Source organism: Scomber japonicus, chromosome 1, assembly GCF_027409825.1.
Source record: "Scomber japonicus isolate fScoJap1 chromosome 1, fScoJap1.pri, whole genome shotgun sequence".
Lineage (NCBI taxonomy): Eukaryota > Metazoa > Chordata > Actinopteri > Scombriformes > Scombridae > Scomber > Scomber japonicus.
Genome location: NC_070578.1, coordinates 27,995,790 through 28,012,578, shown reverse-complemented (window position 1 = coordinate 28,012,578; position 16,789 = coordinate 27,995,790).

Here is a 16,789-nt window from a genome sequence, read left to right as displayed (position 1 = left end):
TAGCGAGAAAAATGTGTCAGCTTAAAAAAAAACGATGATGATTGTTTGCTAGGTAGATCATTAATAATGACTCTTTGAACCGTGCCTCCACCCAGAAAAAATACACTCATGATAGATCTATGTTTGTAAGTTAATGAGTTACAAGTGTTTAGGTATTTTTTTGGATATAGCAGACCTCCAGACGTTTTTATTTTCAGTAGCCTAAATGATCCTTCATGTAAATCACTTTTAGTTTTTTGGATAAAATGAATGTGTCTCTAACTTGTTTATGATTATGTGAATGAAGACAAGGTTGTTGTGTTGTGTCATTAGGCCCCTGGGTCCAGGCATCGGCTAACGTCTCTATAGCAAGCCACATATGCAAATGATGGGGCAATTGTAGATATACAAATATGTACCCATGGTCCACGCGGCCTAATGGCCTTCCTCCCTCGGGCTAGCTCAATGGCTCATTTAGATATCTGCTTGGTTTATTATGGGAATAAGTCACGCCTGGCTTGTTACGACCCTCTTAGTTCCTGTTTCTGCTGTGTAGCTTAGATGTGTGGTGCTCAATTAGGCTGCCTGGCTGGCAGAGTTAACCCTTTGCGCCAGATAAGCTGTTTTTTTTTTCTTTCCTTAGCCAGATGAGATTGGTACAGTATGTGGGGGTTCCAGGCAGGGATCAAAAGATCAATCCTAATACAGTGCTACCAATCTGACCTCTCAGATGTAATAAAGGCGCCATCATTCACCCGTGGGGCCTATTCAGAGCCTCCCACCCCATGAACAAACCTGGTATCTTTAAATTAGCTGACTTGCTTGCCCTGCAGGTAATTGCATTAGTTTATCAATGTTGAACACAATTTATTACTTACTCCAGCACCAGTAGGATCCTGGTGTTAATGTCCACTGTGGGGAGGCAGGAAAGGAGGGTCTTTGTCTTTGAGAGAGAGGGAGAGAGAGAGAGAGAGAGAGAGAGAGAGAGAGAGAGAGAGAGAGAGAGAGAGAGAGAGAGAGAGAGAGAGTGTCTCTTTGCAAATAAAGAAAAGTAAACACAATGACACCAAGAGGTGAAATTACAATTTTATTGACAGCGGTAGGTTTTGTGTATACAGCTGTGAGCTTAACGATAGCCAAGGATTTAGACGTACAAATTAAAACCTTACATTTCACTACACATGAGCGTATCCATATTGAAATATCCACATCTTTCATAGGTGACCTTGCTGTTGCCTTGAGCCTTGCCTTGTCAGATTCGCTTTCCTCTCTTCCTCGTCTTGTATTTCCAGCTGTTTCTCTCCACTCTGTCAGTGATCGTTACAGCTCTAGCACTTGTTTTAAAACTTTATACGACAGAAGACTTATATGCCTTAATAGGTGATTCAATCAGATAGTCTTTCATTACACTAAAAACAATATTACTGTCTGTACTTTTGAATGGAGTCCTCTGGCCAGAGGCTGCTACACTCCTCCCTCACATCTGTATGCATTATGGATCTGTCTGAGGTAATAAACAGGCCTTGCTCTTATTCCAGCTTCCTGGTATCATTATTCCTTGCCCCTCAGATGGATTATAGCCCACTGTGCAACATGTAGATGAGTGGCGCTCCTCTGATTGCCTTATGGCCATCAGGCGTTTGCATATTTACTGCCCATGAATCACGGTGTGCAGAAAACCCATAGTAACATATTCCGATCCTCCTCCTCCTTCCTCCTCCACCACATACCCTGTTTTACAGTTTCTCTGTCATCTGGTCTCCCATTTTCACTTCCTTTCCTTCAGCTGTCTTTCTCTCACTTCTTCTCTCTCTTTTTTTTCTCTGGACACACTTCTTTCATTGTCTGTCTTTCCCTGTGTCTTGATCCAGCTCTGTGCATTCCCAGCTGCTTAATTAAAGCATGTATTATTAATACTGCTATATCTTTGTCCATCCTTCTTCCCTGTTCATATGACTGCTACATTATGTGTAAATTGTTTCGCTGTAATTCCCTTTTAATGTCCCTGTTATAATCAGTGTTTCTGGTTTGTGGAGGCAAGGGAGGGGAGGAAAAGAGGGAGAAAGCGGCCGAGATCATAGGCTTTTACTGTAACTTACTGTTTGATGTGTGCCTTGCATACTACAGGCCCCGTAATTAGGTCTGTTTTACAAGTCAAATGTATATGGCGCCATTCTGCAAAATATGAGATTAATAAAAAAAACTTGTCAGATGTGGCGGGGTGTAGTGTCTTGGCTATCTTTGCTGGGCCCCAGGGAACGAGCAAGCACACTTCAGTGCTTACAGCCTTTTGATAACAGGCACACATTGTCCTATGAAAACTAAACATAATCCAAACTTGATATTTGATATTGTGTGGTGCAGATTTTTTCACATCTTTTGTCTTTGTGTTTTATAGTATTGGTTCATCTAAATGATAAAATATTTTCTCACATATCTATGCTGCGATCTACTTGTGTTATTCGCCCAGGTTTGAGATATTTGCTTCTGTCCCAAAACAATAGAGGTGAACGGTCATTTGTGGCACTCGCATTTAAAATTACATTTAAAAAAAGCAAAATCTTTTTCCAGGAACAATGTCTTATTTGTTCTGGATAATATACACAACACTGTGAACAGTTTTTGTAGGAACTATTTCTTTAATGTAAACTGATAACACATGTACAAATGATTTAAGGGCATTTGTGGCATTCCTCAGTTTCCTTGTGAATTTTCTCTTATGTACAAATGAAATTGACGCATCATGAATGGATCATTTCTACAAGTTGTACTTAAAGTATCAAAAGTAAACATTCTCATAATGGCCCCATAATTCAGCATGTTGTATTTATCATATATATTATATTATTATTATTATTAATGCATTCATGTGTAAACATTCCAATATTGGCAGGGTGGAGATAATTTTGCCAACTGAATCTAATGTTGTGTAGTTCCATCTCCAAGTATATCACTATGTAATATGGATCACTGAAATACTGATTTGATGTAGTGGGCTAAAAATTACAGTATTTCCTTCTGAGATATAGCAAAGTAGAATCACAGAGTTCCTCAAAACTGTTCTTAAGTGATTTTATACATTTATACATAATTATACAATACTACATATACTATATACTTATCACACATTTTAGAATACTTACAGAAACCTTATAGAGTTTTATGAGTTAAGCCTTTGTCCCCATGTTTTACCATTTGTCAGTCGCAGAGCTCCTGATCCACCGTTATCGATTCAAGAAGGTCAATTGGCTGGGAGAGTGCTGTAAACTGGACGATTTAAAGCAGACATCCTTCATTGTCACATGATGGCTGCAGGATGAGATCGTAAGAGGCCAAATGAGTGCAGTGACAATAAATAAAGGGAACAAAATATAATGTGGCAGACACACAGAAGGCTGTCGATAGGATTGACGTCTCTGATGTGCTAAAAGTGATTACCGGGGGCTGGGATGATTAGCCGTGTTGTAAGATACTGGAAAAGTGTGGCGCATGGACATTTCCTCCTCGTATCCGAGTTCTGTCTTCAGCGAGACAGATGTGCGTGAGTAATGAAACAACTATCATGTCACACAGAGGCCGGCCTGCTCCACGTAGTGAGTAGGTAACAGTGAAAGAGTGTGAGGACCCGGTAATATCGTAAAACAGTGTTTAAATATTTTAATTTCATTTGTCAGAGGGGCCCATCCCTTGCACTCCATTACCCTGACAACCATCCTTCATCAGCTGAATGAGTGCATTATTCATTAGCACTAATTATTTTCACATAACGTCTGCCCCGATATATTTAACCTCCACATTACACCCGGGATAATGGCCTTGTAAAATTGAATTGCGAGAAAGTGGAGTTGGAAAGCTCATTTAAAGAACATAAGAGCGAGGAAAAAGAGTGAGGGAGGTACAGGAAGGGGGTTGAAGCAGCTGGAGCAGAGGGGGTTGACAGGAAGAGTGTTAAGCACTTTGGGACATGGAGCCCCAGAAGTGATGGGACATTTGTTCCTGTCTCATTTGCATGCTAAGAGAAGAGCCCGGTGGTTCTCCGCTGGGTTGAAGAGATACCTAAATGCCCTGTGGGTTGAAGGTGCCCTCTAGCCAGTTACGATTAGCTCTCGCTGACCTGGCATATGACCTCAACCATTTACAGAGAAACACCTGAGCAGGGACAGCAGACAGGTGATTGTTTGTCACTTTCCCCCGACTCCATCTTTTCCTCTTCTGTCTTCCTCCCTGATTGGACCTCAACTTCTTCTTCCGCATCTTCTTTTTTTTTCTTTTATTCACTTACTGAACTGCAGAAGCTCCACTGATGATTGAAATAGGGTTGAATTACCCACTCAGGCCACTGCTTTTATTCCCCACTGAGAAGTAACACCACCCTCCATCCAGACAAACTTCAAAACAAACTGAGGACATGAGAAAGGCTTGATTCTTGCTTTGCTTCTTGATTGACATTCACCAGCATGCAAAATTTAGACCTAAACAGGGCTTGCTGCTCCACTTGCTTTATCTCTGCTCTCTTCTGGGTAAGAGATGTGACCTCATGCCAGCAGCTTGGCCAAACTCTCGCCCACGCACAAATATCATACACACAAACTGTATTCAAGGCGCCCATGCAAATACAAAGAAAACAGTAGCTTATTGTGTGGTGAAACAGCTGCATAGTGAGTTATAATGAATCAATGAGCTGTAATGATGTTGAGTTTTTCCCATTAATCCATAAGAATCATCAGTTGCTTTAAGATGACTTATATTTTTAAACTATACTTTAAAATTTAGTTTTGTAGTAATTTGTTACATGTTGCAGATTGCAATATAGTGAAGTCTATTTCTCCCTGTGAGATTAAATAAGCACTTTTTTTTTTTTTTTTTTGCTCCTGCTGTGCTCTCTTTCTCTGATTTCCTGAGTAATGTTGCAAACAGTGACCACGCTCTTCTCCAGGCGATGTGAATGCGAACGCGGGTGTACTGCTTTGTATGCTTGATGCCGGGTAATTGCAGTTCATTTCAGCTGGGAGAAAATATTATTCTCACGCCTTTTGTGTTACGCCCAGAAGGCAGCGCTCTCTATGTGTAAAGTATCTGTCTCTCTGACATTTAGATTTGCCTTTTAAAGATGACATTTTTCAAAACTGGCATTTCTTCATATGTTTTCTAGAGGCGACAAAATTATTCTTTTACATCCCAGTCAGAGTGTTCATACAGTATAAGTGTGTAATTTATCCAACCTTTAGTTGTTTGGCTGTTCTGTTTCCCTCTGTAATGTTGGTGTTATTTTATGGTACGCCTTAAAATTACTCTCATTGTCTGATACTGATAGTTGCATCTGTCTGGACATTATCCTTCCTAACACAGCCTAAAGAATCAATACTTGTTTTATTAAACACCTCAATTATGTGTTTTGAATCAAAATCAAAAGGTAAGACTGTGTGTGTGAGTTACCATTTCGTGGCTCTTGTGGTTCAGAAACCATTGCTCAGGCAGGATGATGCCAGTGCTCATCTGCAAACAAAAAAAACACAAAGTGCACATTTGTCGTATCAGCGTGATTTATGTGTGGTACAAATATCCTTGAAGGCAATAGCTTGATAGGTTTTGATGGCAGTTGATGGTTTTAGATGTCGGACTTGAGGATTAATGATGAACTGAGCACACAGTTAGCGAGTAGACATGCTCATCTTTGAATGACTCTTTTGAACCACTGGAGATTTCCAATTACTGCACTCTGGTGCCTCGCTATGAACCTTTATCCATTCTGCAAATGAGCATGCTATCCCTAAATAATTTCCTCAACAAAGATGGTGCTATGCATTATGAAATATTCAGAACTCAATTTTCCTGCTCTATCAGACTTTGGAAAGATCCATAATTACATGATAATCCACAATGTAATTCATTTTGGGTACTTTGGGAATTTGAGTTCTTGTCCTCGTAGTAAAATGTTAAATATGTTAGTGAAATGGGATGGCTTTTTTCTTAAAGGAAAATATGTAAGACAATCCTGTTTTACCATTCATTTTACAATGCTGGTATCTCCAGGGTACATGAAAAAAATCAGGCTTAATGAGGTACTGTGGCCTGATGGGTAGCTAGTGTCGGACAGACTTACATACAATCATACAGCACATAAAGGAAACAAAGATTGAGGACAGTTATTACCAAAAGTGCAGAACTACCTAGACACATAAACCTCCTTCACAAGTGGCTGTAATACTCCTAGAGTGGCAGGTTTATGTTGAAAGTCTAACAGCACGCCATTACATTGTAATTTCAGATATGGTATAATAATACAAAGTAATAGAACAGTACGAGAAACCAAAAGATGTGGAATGGGTTTGGATTATGGCTCGCTGGCTAAAGATGCAGGGTTAAAGTTCAGTTAATGTGTAGCACAACTCGGCTAGCTGCCGCTCAGAATATGCATGTATCAGATATATTGTCACTTTAAAGGTAAACACAAAGGGTCTGTTGTGTTTGATACAGAAAGTCATTTGGCCACCATGGTCATTGCCCATCTGTGTGAAGATACTTTAGTATATTAATCAACACAAGAATGTACACTGAATTGTGCTCCATTGTGCGGCTGCTGCTATACTTGTAGAAGTTTATAATGTATAATACAATTTAGACAGCACTATCTCACTGTAAGATATTTAAGAAAGTGGGCCATAAAAAATCCCTTAGCCACTGGCTTTATAACCAATAAAGTTAAATGGAGCCGCTGACATTTTTAGTATTGCATTATTGTAAGTCAGCCTTCCATCCACATATGTGTGCGCAGTCAATGAAGCAGAGAACGTCAAAACAGCTGTCAGTCAGCGCGACACAATGCTCAGCGAGGTGACATTAATGACACTCTTGTTAAAATGTGAAGCCCAAGTGATAACAGTGCCAAGCTTAAAGGCCAAAGCTGTCACAGCAGAAGAGAACAGAAAGCGGAGCGGAGTCGGTGTGGAGGAGAGGAGGAGGGTTTTCTGCTGGAGTTCACAGATACAGAGAACGACACCAACTGTACAAAGGGTATGGGTCTCCCTCTATCTATTTGTTTACATATCTATAGGATCTATAAAGAAGTATACATCCTCCTTGGACGTTTTCATGACTTATTGTGTGACACGATTGAATGAAAATAGATTTAATGTGACTTTTCTGACATGGATCAACAAAAAAAGATGCCGACGTGTAAATAGATCTCCACAAAAGGATCTAAATTATTAACAAATATTAAGATACATCACAATTTGGTGCAGCTGATTGTTTTTAGACATTAAATGGAGATCACCTGTCTGGAGAAGATCAAACTCTTAGTGAGTCAGTGGACAAAGAAACACTCCAAACAGCTCTGTGAAAAGGTGACTGGAAAGCAGGAGTCAGGGGAAGGATACAAGAACATCTGCAAGTTACTTATCCCTTGAAGTACAGTTAAATCAGTGATTAATAAATGAAAAGAGTGTTGCACAGCTGTAATCTGCCTACAGCAGCCCGTCCACAAAAACTGAGTGAGCATGCGAGAAGGACACCAGCGATGGAAGCCACCAAGAGGCCTGTGACAACTCTGAAGGTGATACAATCTTCAGAAGCCGAAATCAGACAGAGCTGTGAGGAGAAAGACACTCTTAGAATAAACTCACTTGACATCAGCTACAGTTTGTCAGAAGGCACATAAGAGACTGAACTGTTCTTGGAGAAGGTTTTGTGATCTGACGAGGCAGAAATTGTGCTTCTTGGCCGTCATATTTGGCCGTACTACAATCCTATATACACTTGAAATCTCCTGACTACACACGTATGAATAATTATGTGCCTTTTAAAACAAACTTGCAGCATCAGTGATGATTTAGGAGTCCTATTAAAGGGGATGAATACTTCTGCAAACATGTTTTTATTTGGTATTTGTAATGAGTTTAACTCATTTTGTAGAGATCTGGTTTCAGTTTGACACAAAAGGATCTTTTTTTTCTGTTCATCAATATCAAAAAGCCACATTAAATCTACTTTTATTCAGTGTTACAAATCAATCCATGGGGGGTGAAATTCTTTTTTTTATATAAGTACTGTAAGCACACCATCCCCACTGAGAAGCATGATGGTGATGCTTGTCTGCAGCAGGCCCAGGAGGGGCTCAGGGAAATCCTGGGGGAAAACCTGATGCAATCTGCAAGAAACCTGCGATATGGGAGAAGAATTGTTTTCCAGCAAGAGAAAAAGCCCCAAAAACAAAGTCAAAGGTATACAAGCATGGCTTAAAAACTACAATGTTGAATCAGAGTCCAGATCTCAATCCAGTCAAAACTGTGTGGACAGTTTTGCCAAGAAGAATGGAAGAATTGATCTATACATTACATGAAATGAATAGATGTGAAGAAATACATCAGACTGGAAGGTTATAGGAGGATGTGAGGAAGTTTGTAGCGTACTGCACACCTCAGTCTGTTGTTACTCATTTCCGTCTGAAAAAAAAGAAGACATTTTTGTCAGTGAAATCAAACCCTGATGTCCCTCATTTTCTCAATACCATTTTGTGATGAATTCCCATCTGCAAAGTATTTCCGAATACTTTGCCCAAGGAGGTGTAATTTAAATAATATCAGTCACTGTGCTGCTGCCAGAATAAGAATTATGTCCACAGTAATATCTCATCTGACACGCAGCAGAGGAAAGACTTTCCTCCTGAATAACAAAAGTGCAATAATTCACCAAATGTTATTATCAACCTAATTATAATGGGAAATATAGTCGAGTCTCCTTTCCTGCTTGAATTCAGAACAAATTAGCAAAATGATCAGTTATGTTAATCTCAGTGAGAATAGTTGACTATCATTCATCTGTAGACCACAACAGGGATGTTTAATGGTTTTGTATTACCCGACAAATCGAGTGAAATGAGGCCACAAACTAAAACACCGACTCGACGATACATTTTCCCCGGTCTTAATTTAAAGGTCACAAGAACCATATAAATATTAAACATTCATATCGAATTTACCATAGTATGCAAACTAACCACACACCAAGCGTCATCCCATTTCCCAGACATATTTTCATAATTATATCACTATAACAAATTTAATGAGAGCAATCAGCACTTAACATTTTTGCCTCCAAGGAAGCAGAGGTCTCAGTCAGTCACAGAGGCACTTCTTGGTCATTCTCTATTAATTTGCAGAGTGTGTTCTCTGGGTGTCAGTGAGTGCTGGCAGTGTCGCTCCCCAATGACTCCCACCTCCCTGCCCGCTGCACAAGGGGGGCCCTAATTAGACCCTCATGTGTATTTAATGGACTTGCTGCCTTTGGTCCTGTGAGAGAATGCCTGATGCTACAACCTCTGTGTGAAGGTCCCACCACACATGAGAGTCACTTTGGAGAGGAACCTGGCGTGTGTGTGTGTGTGTGTGTGTGTGTGTGTGTGTGTGTGTGTGTATGCTTCACAGGGTCCAAACCTAATGCCAAACCGCAGCAGTGCAATTCTTTGTGGTGATTTTCTGTCTTTGTCCAATCTTGTGGTTTCAGGCTTTCCTAAGTCTGCAAAGTACACAAAGTAATAACCCTAACCCTTTTTTTTCATCATATACATCTTTTACACATTCTTCTTTCCATGCCTACAAACTTAAAGGGTCAGTTCACCCAAATTACAAAACAAGATGTTGTCTCACTGAGTCATAGTAATATCCAATCATGCAGATAGTTTAGATTTTATTTGACCAGGTTTTGAGATATCTGCCTTTGAGACTTCTACAAAGGCTTTGAAAGCTCAACACACACCAACTTAAGAAATGAGACAAAAAGACAGAACACAAGCAAAAGACAAAAGCATGTTTCTGTATTGTTTTGTATTTTCTCACTTGGTAGCATTTTCCCTGTGCACATATTGTAAAATTGATTGAAGATATTTTCCTAGTTTTCTTGTGTTCTGTCTTTTTGCATTGTGTTTTCTTAGTTTGCACTGCATTGAGGTTTCAGGGCCAATGTATATTTCTGCTGCCACCCAAAATTATGGAGGTGTATGGAATTGAATATGTGGTGCACATATAATTTACATTACAAAAATTCAGGGTGACTTTGTAGCTTGAGGGTTAAGAGACTGACCATGAACGACAACATCTCAACCTGAGACCACTGTTGCGTCTCTCTCGCCCTTATTTCCTGTATATCAAGACTTAAAATGCTACAAAATACAACAACAACAACAACAACGTATATGTCTAGATTCAGTGCCATATTTACTCAAACAAACAGCTCCATGGATCATCCACACTAACTGAGACACTGTTTCTCCAAAAAGGTGTTGTTACTTTTTAAAAATGTAATTTCTTTGTTTTGAGCCTTGTGTTGGGGGGGACACAGAAACCTCAAACCTCAAATCTTAAAACCAGGACAAATAAACTATCTGCATGGCTAGACACCACTGGGGTCGAGTTGTTATTTTAAGGAGCTCTCCCTTTAAATCTTCAGCTCCCACTCTCAACACTGCAACACAGTTTCAATTGTGTACATGGGCGAGTGACTGCTTAACTCTCACCCATTTGAATGTTTTCACTTTTTAGAGCGGTCTGTTCTAATGAGGACAGACATCTGGACCAATCTCACAATACAGGGCTGTGATGAATGTGACCCCTGTGGTCAGCCCTTGCCCCCAAACCCACCAGGACACATAAAGTGGTAGTACAGCCCCTGTTAAAGGGCTGCACGGGAACATAAATCGGTCCTGGCGCTTCTTAACTGTCCAATTTGCATGGCCCCGTCACAAAGAGGCTAACGATGTTTTACAAGACAAACATGCACAAACACGTCCACAAAAACACCAAACATGCATGCAGGTAGAAGAAAAGATGGCACTAACACGTTATCCACATGTCGTGTATCTGAGAATACTGTACAGTGTGCTTTTGTGCACATGAATACAATTTAAATCTTGTCTGATGTGACTAAATCTTGAAAGTACAAACGCAACTTGGGGGGAAAAAAAGCATACCCGACCGACAGAAAGATGGAATCTTTAAGAGAAAAGCAAAATTTTTTAAAAAGTGAGGAAAAAGGAAACACAAAGACAGAGAAAAAAGGAGGAGAAGGAGTGAAACTGCCGATGGGAAAAGGCAAGATGAAGAGGGTGGTGAGATGGGAGTCTGGGTAGTTTTATCTGGTGGGCAGGGAGACGGTGGCAGGAGGATCTGTCTCTGTTAGAGAGAACACGGCCCTGTTATTAAAGCCATTTATCACTGGCTGAATATTCTCCCTTTAATAGGCTCTGTCGTTAATTACCCAACTTTGTCAAGATAGGCAGTCAGCGGCTCTCTGTTTTCTCGGCCATACACACCCACGCACACATACGCACACACTTGAACACATCATCAGGTGAAGGGACACATTTTCACACATGCGGGAGCAGATGAAAGCGTGCACGCACAGACACACATCAAAAGAAACATTCCCAGTCTTCTTTTCTGCCCTTTGTTGTTCCCCTGTTTCCAAAAAGCAACAACAACAGCTTACACCTGTACAATATAATGCAATCCAATCCAGTAGCCCTGCAACTGCAAAGAAAACTACCTTTGTGAAGCTCATCATGTTCTGTTTCTGTGAAGGCTGTCAAGTGAGGGATTGACTTGACTCTGAGGCCATAGTTTGTGTTGGTGTTGTATTGGATTGCATTCAATTGCACAGATGTTTTGTGATTCATTCCAAACTTTCCCCACGCCTTCAAATATTGTCGCTGTTTTCCACTTTTTTCAGACTGATTTAATAAACCAAACGATTAATTGGCTAACAAAATGATCACCAGATTAATCAATAATGAATATAGTTGTTAGTTGCAGCCCTGGATTACAGCACTGTGGTGGAAAAGGATCACAATGAAGGGTTGAGCACTCCTGCTTTATCTAAATGCACCCACTTGTATAAACAATTCATACAAGCACCACACTTCACAGGTTATAAAGAAGCAGCATTACAGCCTCTACAATAACTCTATTTCAGCAGTAACAAAGAATCAGTCTGCATGTCTTTGGGCAGTTTCATTGGTGGTACTTTGTGTTGAGGTAATTGTATCGCCTGCCCCCCGCCCCCCCCCCCCCCCCCTTCTCGAAGGCTATAGGACCACAACCTCCTCCTCTCCTTTATCCTTAATCAGACTCTTTTGTGATCCTTTTATAATTAGCCACTTAACTAGCCGGCAGAATGGGACAGTGGCTGTAAAGCATTTACAAGGGTACTCGACAGGACACGCCAGCACCTTTTGTTTAGCAATTAGTTTGTCTGTGAAAGGGACAAGACAAATAGAGCGGGAGAGCATCTGGTGGCCTCGTTGCTCTTACTGCCTGTGAAAGAAAGAGAGGGGAAAAAAGAGAGACAGAGGAGGAGGAAGAAAAGAGGTTCAGAGCCTATCAGCAACAATAAGGATCGCACCACAAGGATTTGCTACAAGGGGCTGTAAAGTTTACATACTGAGGAAACTGATCTGGAAATGAATAAAGCAGCTCTGACAAATATGATGATAAGAGACTCAGAGAGGGCTGTGTAATAGGGACCTATTTTTCGCACACTACTGATTAAGAACTGGCTAAGTGTCTGTAGAGATTCCCATGTGCACAATGCAGCACACGCAGAGTTTAGTATGCGTCCCAGTAGGGTTTCCTTTAGTACCCAGTCATTTACATTGTAGTTATCTGAAGATAGAAGGAATGCGAGGCAGCGTGACAACCACTCCATTGATCCCTTTGGCCTGATTAGCTCACCAGTGTAGCGTCAAAGCAAACTAATCAGATACATTGATCAGGGAATACTTTTTAACGCTTCCCCAGGCAATAATATGATTTTTCTCAAGTCAAATTACTCGTTAGTTATCTGTTGAGATGCGTTTGGGATTTTAAGATTTGGCTGGATTTCAAAGCACATAACTGTTAAGCAGCAATACAGACAATGACAATAAAATGCAATTTCATTTCCTGAAGGATCATCATATTTTTTGTAAAGCTAGTTTTGTCAGACTCATAGGTGATACTCACTTGTGTTATACAGGCTTCATCACACACTCTGCTACTTTCACTTTTGTCCAGAAGAGGTTGCTGTGTTCCCTGCATACAACAGACGGTGGATAATCAGGATGGATCTCAAAGCCTTCCTTCTGTCAAATATAGAGAGAATGACAAGGAAGAGCTGGATGGAAAAGCATTAAAGATTCATTGAAAACAGCTTATTTACTCATTGTACTGCTTAAACAGAATGAACTGTTTATCCACATCAGGTCCACATTGAGTGTGAAGAAATGCAGTATAAAGCTGGAATGGTTAGTCAATTGATGCACTGTATTAGTTTATCTACAGAAACTATTTCACACTCAATTCATCCTTAAAGTGATTTTTCCAAGCTAAAATGCTGGCAATTTCCCAAATCCAGCCTCTCAAATGAAAGGATTTTCTGCTCTCCTCTGTGTTATATCTCTGTAAATTAAATATATTTTGGTTTTGGTTTGTTGATCAGACAAAAGCAGGAAATTTAAGACGTTAGAGCCATGTGATGGATATTATTCACTATTTTCTGACATTTTATGAACACAACAAATGATCAAATAATTGAAAAGATCATTGGCAGATAATTCTACAATGAAAATAATTGCTATTTGAAGTCCTGAAAATAAATTACACTTTTTATGTTATCACTTTTATCTTTCTAAGATAAAATGTAAAATATCACAATTAGACACGTGTGTGGACAAAAGTCCACACATGTATATCGTTGACATATAAAAGCCTTTTTTAGCATATATTCATCATAGACCTAAATATAACATTCTGTATTTATTCATATTAAAATGCAGCAACAGTGTCATGTATTGTAATATCTGCATCATAAGTGCTGGCAGTTTGGTGTCTGAACATAACCACCCCCCCCCCCCAAAAAAAAAAGGTTCAAATGAAAGGAATCCTTCTTTTGATCATTTGTCAGGCTACAGCCAATCAACACTGAGGACCCACTAATTGATTATAGATGTCATTTTCATTATTGACAGTAGGGGGCAGGATCCATACATTGATTAAACTTCCATTATGTGCAGGCCGAGTAATTGTAGTGTGATGCCTATTAACACACAGTTAACACAATAACAAAGCTTCAGAGACTAATGTTGTGCTTCGCTGACTCACACGTTTATTTGCCTGGTCTGTCTATTTAGTTTGAAAGAGCAGCACTTGACTGTAGAGCACATGACTTTTCAGAGGGATTTAAAGGAAGAAGAGCTTGGCTCACATCTTCAAAGTTAAATGTTGCTTAGCCCATTTACACCAGTATCTAAACAAGCTCCACAGCCGAGTCTGAACAGCTGTGAGAGATACAAGCCTCTCTCTGATACCTGTGCTCCTGTGACAGCGGTGATCAAACGCTGTGATAGCATAACATCCCTTCCTGTCTGTCACACCCTCAGGCTAAACATCAGCAGAGCGCCTTGCAGCTGGCAACTGTTCCCATGACAAAGTTAAAATGTCTAGATTAATATCTGACTACTCTGCTTTTTTGTCACTTGTCACTGCTTTAGCTGCTTATCCATCATGTGATTTTTGACGGCTACATCTGATCAGCTAGTGTTACTGTTTCTGCTGATCCCTCTATGGTAGTTTGATAAATGTGATTTACACTATACATAACTGTTGATGACTGTTCCTCTCCAGTTTCAAAGGAATTTCTGCCTGTATATTAGGGTTATCAAAATTTGAAACATTTTTAAATCATTAAATCAAAATATAGAATTTATGAAAATGCAAAAATTGTCCATTCCCAATGTTTATGCACTGGAGGTTTCAAGTTTCTGCGTCACTCTTATGTAAGTCAATTACTGGACCATGATTGGCTTCAAAAGTAGTTGTGATGTCACAAAATCATGCTTATGTACATACGTAAACTGAGATTTAAAGCACAGAAAAACTATGATTAGATAAATGTGAAACAGTCTTCTAGTGTCAAAGTGTGCACATGCATCATTCCACATAGTGAAGGTTAAATATCCAAGTGAAATAACAAATAAACAAAACACATTTTTTTGTGGTGGGATGGGCTTTAAATGGCAGCAATAAGGTATAATCACTGCCATCATATATTCAAATGGCCAGTTTTGAATTCTGTTTAACCAGGAAAATGTCTCCAAAAATCTCCTGGATGTCCAACATATCAGGAAGTGAAAGTCCCATCAGTAGTGACGCGTCTGCTCGACAGTTAATGTCTTGTGCATCCATCAACTTTTAACCAGGCCTCACGCAAGATGGCGTGTGACTTAAAAGCCTGGCTAGTCAGACCTAATTAGCCAATGCCTAATCAGACAAGTTCCTGCACAAGGACACACAGTGGATTGTGGGGAGCGTTAAGCTGTTCTCAGTGGTTGACTCAGGAGAGGAACACAAAGACATACAAGCAGATGGGGGACACCAGTCTCTGTTGCGGTTTCAGCGTCATGTGCAAAAACCCTTAATAATATCGAAAAGGGTGAGAGGCCTGATGGCATGTGAGCTCATTCAACTAGAAATAAATACATATGAAGGATGGGCTTCCTCTTATTCTTCAAAAAATGTCTTTTCTCAAAATTTCTGTGTTCCTACCGTGTCTCTGTTTCCACATCTGTTCAGTAGCCCCCATGTTAATCATTTCTGTAGTGTTGCCTTTTTACTGGGCCTTTGAGACCCAAACCCTGTTGTACCTGTTTGGAGTTTGATTAACACTGAATTTTAGTGCACACTATTCAAACCCAGTGTGGAGCTTAAAAGGCTTGTACGGCGAAGCCAATGAAGCCTGTGGTACAGCACAGATGGAGAAGTGATAGATGATGAGGAGGAATGGTCGAGAGTCAATTCTTGTCGGCTTTGTTGTGTAAAAATTGGCCTGACGTGGGGATGCTGAGTTGGAGAATGGTTTTTGAGGAGGTGTTTTTCATGGTGGTGTCATCTTAAGAGGAGAAGGAGAGCACTTCAGAGGATGGAAAGGGACAGGACACCAGATAGGAGAGGATGAGACAGGAGGAGGCAGAACGGCAGCACAGCCACGTCTCCTCACTCACTCAGTGCCTGCGCACTAAAATATTGAAAAGCTTTTGTTTTGCCTAGTTAAACATGCACTGATGTGACACAAACTGTGAACAATGCCATTTCACACGCACAGGAATTCTCTCCTTTTATAATTCATGATCAAGTGACTAGTGCAGCCATGCAGTATTACACTCTCAACATAATATAGCTGGTACATACACACTTAAAAAACATTTAGCTTAGTAAGCATATAAACATGTAATAATGAATGTGAGTGTTGCCACTTCTCAATTATACTGATTTCAAAATGCATTTGAGAGTACGAATACGCAAAATGATCTGTTATTCTCCGTCACTGGGGTGGAGGAAGATTTGATCTTGTTTGTGTTCTGTAACATCATATGTTAATAGAGATTTAACTGGAAAAGTTGAAAAGGTGACTTTAAACCCCATCATAACTTTTTTTCCCAAACAGTGGCATATTTTCTTGCTGAAAAGGGACAGCTCAGTGGTAATATGAAACTCAGTTAGATGCAAGTTCAGGTGATTTTTGAGCATATTGGTCAGACTACAGTACTCACAGGACCAGACGCCACTTTCACAGAGTAGTTTAAAGACAAAAGGTTTGCTAATAATATATTAAGGACGCTCCATGTGCAATTACTCATCAGTTTCTTTCTTGTGCCCAAGTAGCAACATAGAAAACAGCACTTTATGTTAACATGAACACTGGCATTGGTGCTGATGACCACTTTCAGGCTACAGGCCAATTACTGCAAGTGAAGTTTGCTAACTTCTTTTAATGAGACAGG